This window comes from Elephantulus edwardii, unplaced genomic scaffold (assembly GCF_000299155.1).
Source record: "Elephantulus edwardii isolate Elephantulus edwardi_28Jun2011 unplaced genomic scaffold, EleEdw1.0 scaffold00643, whole genome shotgun sequence".
Classification (NCBI taxonomy): domain Eukaryota; kingdom Metazoa; phylum Chordata; class Mammalia; order Macroscelidea; family Macroscelididae; genus Elephantulus; species Elephantulus edwardii.
This window is the reverse complement of record NW_006400393.1, coordinates 71,800-76,908: the sequence shown is the minus strand read 5'-3', so window position 1 is coordinate 76,908 and position 5,109 is coordinate 71,800.

The window sequence follows — 5,109 nt, the reverse complement described above, 5'->3', positions numbered from 1 at the left end:
GTGAGGCCAACATAGGACAGAGTTCAGTTCTGTTGTTCATAGGGTTGCACTCAATGGCACCTGACAACTGTGTACCATTTCCCACAGTACATGCCAAGAATGCAGATATTTTGGCTGCTTTCGGAACTAGTTGGTAAAGAGAAGCTGCCTCCAGTCTTCTAGTGTTCTACTTCAATCCTGCTCCTGAACAATGCCCAAGCTTCTCTGAGGTCCAAACTACGGTTAAAGTCAATGGAAAGAGCTCCTAGAATCCTGTGCCATGATGTCAGGATCATCATCCTGGTTGTTGGACTATGTATGGTAGGTGTGGGGTATTAATTGCAAGAATATTACTCATGATGGAGACCCACCAACCTAGACCCTGAGGCTGCAAAAGTAATTTTCTGTTAAGGGTGATTGGAAAACTTGGAAATGGATCCTGCTGATAATTGTATAACATGATGATCATAGTATTACCGATTTGTTTGTGTAAAAATGTTCAGATGACAAATTTTTTTCTGTATATATGCTCACCACACTCACATCACAAAGGGTTATGGCAAAGACTGACCCAAATGTCCTGGGTTCAGTAGCAACACAAGATTTTAGATGTTGTAGTATGCATGTCTCCAGGGGGAGGGAATGAGAGAGATAGATTCTCATTTGTCTAGCTTATAAGGTATAACCAGTCATCAAATTCATGGAGTGCTCACAGCAGCCTTAGCTTTGCTGCACACCAGCTTCATCAACTCACGGAGATCTCTTCCAAGTGGAGGTCTGGATTTTCTCCTCTGTAAAATGGGTGGGAAAGACTAGTCTTTTTTATGACAACATTCTATGCACCCGGGCCATACTGATGACAAAATCTGTGAAGTTGCTTCCAAAACCACTAAAAGTCTCAAGACTGTGTCAGTAGAGCATGAAAGCAGGTGTAGATCCTGTTTGACTGCATGAGCTCAGCACCCTAGAAACAGTCTTCGTGTAGGGCTACCAACAGGGGTTCAATTGGCCCTACTCTGTTTTTGTTGTTTGCCATCAAGTTGGAAATGACCCATAGCTGATCCTGTAGAGCATTTTCAGGGGCAAATAAACACATGGGAGTTGATTGTCCATCCTTTTCCTGCTGAGCAGCTAGTGGATTTTAACTGTGTGCCTTTGGCATTACAGTGCAGCTTCTTACCATTGAACCACCAGAATCATGTGGGATGACATCAAAAGGAACAACATACATATGCATGTTGTTGTTGCTGTTATGTGTCGCTTGCAACACTGAGTCGCTTGCAACCCATAGCAACCCTCCGTACAAGAGCTTTAAACGCCATTCTATCCCGTGCCAACCTAGCTATCTCAAACACTCTCATTCCCACAACTCCAGTCACAGAATTGATCCATCTCATTGAAGGTCTTCCTCTCCTTCGCCGCCCCTCTACTCTACCAAGCATGATGTCCCTCTCCAAGGACCAGTCCCTCCTTACAACATGCCCAAAGTATGTCAGACGAAATGTCAGAATTCCAGAATTCGAGAAGGACAGGGAAATCACTGAGAAAACTGTGAAGAGGTACAAGAAGAATCCTTCCTAGGTGTTATGAATAATAAGGAAATCCACATTAAAGAAGCTCAGCAAACACTAAATAGGCACACAAAGAGAAAAATATTAAGACATATCATAGTCAAATTCTACAAAATAAAAGATTAGGACAGAATACTAAAAGCAGCACAAGAAAAACAAAGAACCACTTACCAAGGAAAAGCAATAAGATTAAGTTCTGATATTTTAGCAGAAACTATAAGAGCAAGAAGACAATGGGATATCATACATGGAAAATTGAAAGAAAACAATTGCCAAGCAAAGATCCTGTACAGAAAAGCTCTCCATCAAACATAAGGAAGAAATCATATCCTTTGCAGAAAAGAAAGAACTTAAGCAATTTATGAAAATAAGATCAAATCTACACGAACTCTTAAGGGAAGTCCACACAGAGATACCAAAGAAAAGTAGACGGACCATAATAACATGAAACAACAAAAAAAGAAACACAGCAAAATGGCAACAATAAAGCCTGGCCTATCAATAATCACACTTAATATGAATGAACTAAATATACCAACCAAGAGAAAAAGAGTAGCAGAATGGATAAAAAAACCCAAGTCCGTCTATATGTTGTCTACAAGAGACACATCAAAGAAAACAAAAGATAGAGTAAAAATCAAAGGCTGAAAAAAGAAATATACCAAGTAAACAACATTTCCCCCCTCCCCTCCAAAAAAAATCAGGAGTGACAATGCTAATCTCAGATAAAATAGATTTCAGAATGGAAATCTAGAAAAGATCCTTGGAATGGTACTATATAATGATTAAAAGCACAGTAGATCAAGAAGGCATAATAGTGGACAATACTTATGCACCAAATGATAGACCTGCTAAATACATAAAACAACTGGTAACAGAATTGAAGAACAGACAGCACCACAATAGTGGTAGGAGACTTTAACACACACTCTTGTTAAAGGATAGTTCGACTCAAAAGACACTTAACAAAGATGCAGAAGATCTAAACTACACATTCAACCAACTTGACCCTGTAGATGTATTCTGAGTACTGCACCTAAATGTAAATCAAGTCACTTTCTTTTCAAATGTACATGGTTTGTTTTTGTTGTTATATGCCATTGAGTCACTTGCGACTCATAGCAACCCTATGTACAAGAGCCCTAAATGCCATTCTATCCAGTGCCAACCTTGCCATCTCAAACACACTCATTCCCACCACACCACTCACAAAATCGATGCATCTCATTGAGGGTCTTCCTCTCCTGTGCCATCCCTCTACTCTCCCAAACATGTCCCTATCCAAGGACCAGTCCCTCCTTGACAACATGCCCAAAGTATGTCAAATGAAGCTTTAGAATCCTTGACTCCAAGGAGCATTCTGGCTTCACCCTCTGCAGGACAAAGCTGTTTGTTCTCCTAGCAGTCCATGGTATATTCAACACTCTTCTCCAGCACCACAGCTCAAAGGCATCAATTCTCTATCATCCTTATTCACTATCAAACTCTCCAATGCATAGCACGTAATTGCAAAGACTATAGCCTGAATCAAGCACACCTTAACCTCCAGCCTGACGTCATTGCTCTTCAGTACTCTTGAGTACTCTTGAATTGCTCTTCAGTACTCGCTGGAGAAGCTCAATATCAGCTGTGAAAACCATGCCAGGTGCGGATTGTGGGACAGAACACCAACTACTCATATACAAGTTCAAGCTGAAGTTGAGGAAAATTAAATCAAGTCCATGGGAACCAAGATTTGACCTTAAGTCTGTCCCGCTCAAATTTCAAAACCATCTCAGGAACAGGTTTGAAGCCTTGAGCACTAATGAGCATAGACCAAATGAGCTCTGGGAGGATATCAAGAAAATCGTCCATGAAGAATGCAAAAGATCATTACAAAGGCTGAAAAAGAAGAACAGACCAAGATGCAAGTCAGATGAGACTCTGAGTATTGCGGTAGAGATCCGAGAAGCCAAAGCTAAAGGAAGAAATCAAGAAATCAAAGACCTGAACAGAAAATTTCAAAAGGCGGCTCGGGATGACAAAGCAAGAGACTATAATGAAACATGCGGAGAGCTGGAGTCAGAAAACCAAAAGGGCTGGACTCGCTCAGCGTTTCTTAAGCTGAAGGAGTTGAAAAACAAATTCAAGCCACAGGTGGCAGTACTTAAAGATAAGTGTACATGGTACATTTTCCAAAATTGATCACAGATCATGGTACAAAGCAATCGCCAACAAATTTAAAAAACACTGAAATAATACAAAATATCTTCTCAGTTCACAATGCCATAAGAAATAGAAATTAACCAGAAGAGGATAAAGCTTATAAAGCCACCAAAGTGGAAGCTAAATAATACCCTGCTAGAATACAATTGGTTCTTAGAAGAAATAAAGAATGACATTTAAAAGTTCCTAGAAATAAATGATACTGAAAATACAACATCCCAGAGGATTCAGCTAAGGCAGTCCTCGTGGAGCCATTCATAGCAATAGGGAAACACATAAAAAAGAAAGAAAGAAAGAAGGAAAATGAAAGATCTAACTCAACACTTTCAGCAAATAGAAAAAGAACAACAATCTAGCCCCACAGACTCTAGAAGAAAGGAAATTATAAAAACAAGAGCTGAAATGGAGGATAGAAAACAGAAAAACATTAATAAGAAACCGTTAATAAGACTAGGAGCTAGTCTCTCAAAAGGGTCAATAAAATTGACAAATCATTGGCCACCTTAACAAAAGAAAATATCAGAAGACATAGGTTACTCAACTAAGGTTGCAATGTTTGGTAGAGCTCACTGATTATGACAGGCTTGGAAGCAAGAGTGGCATCCACTTTCTAAACATGCCTATGAAAACTCTATGAACTTAGAGGAAAGACAATAGTTCTTTCCTTTATATGGTTGGTACTAGATGGAATTTAACAACATACAACACCAAAGCCCTTTTCTCCATTTTGAAGTTGGATGAAGTGGCTGGACTCTGTAAGATGGTGCTCTTGTTTTGGTTGAGAATCTGTGTTGATTGTTTGGTTCTTTTTAAATTTAAACCTCTTATTTAGAGTCAACAAGACCTCCTTGAAGGTCGTTATATTTATAATTTAGGTCTGAGGGATCATATTTTAACTCATTGTTATTATATTTTGGAGGAACATTCTTCTAAATCATACAGAACTCTGGTCAATTTGCTGTGTTGAGGTAATCTGGGTTTGCTGTAACACTGAATCTTGTGCCATTTGGGTCTCAAATGCCATAATGGAACAACTGTACTATCAGTGTGCCAAACGCTAAAATGGCTACCCATTGTGGGCAGTGTTTGGTGGAGCTTCCAGATTGATTCAAGTTTGGAAGCAGGAGTGGCATCCACTTCATAAATCATATGCCTCTAGAAACTCTATGAACCTGGAGAAACGATGATAGATATAGAAAGGCTTCAGGCCTTTTGCTTATCTATGTGTGTGTGTGTATATGTGTGTGTGTGTGTGTATATGTGTATGTATGTGTGTGTGTGTGTGTCTCCCTTGCATTTAAAAATCAAGTGGGCTCAAGGGTCTAGTGTTATCTTATTTTGGAGGAACATTCTT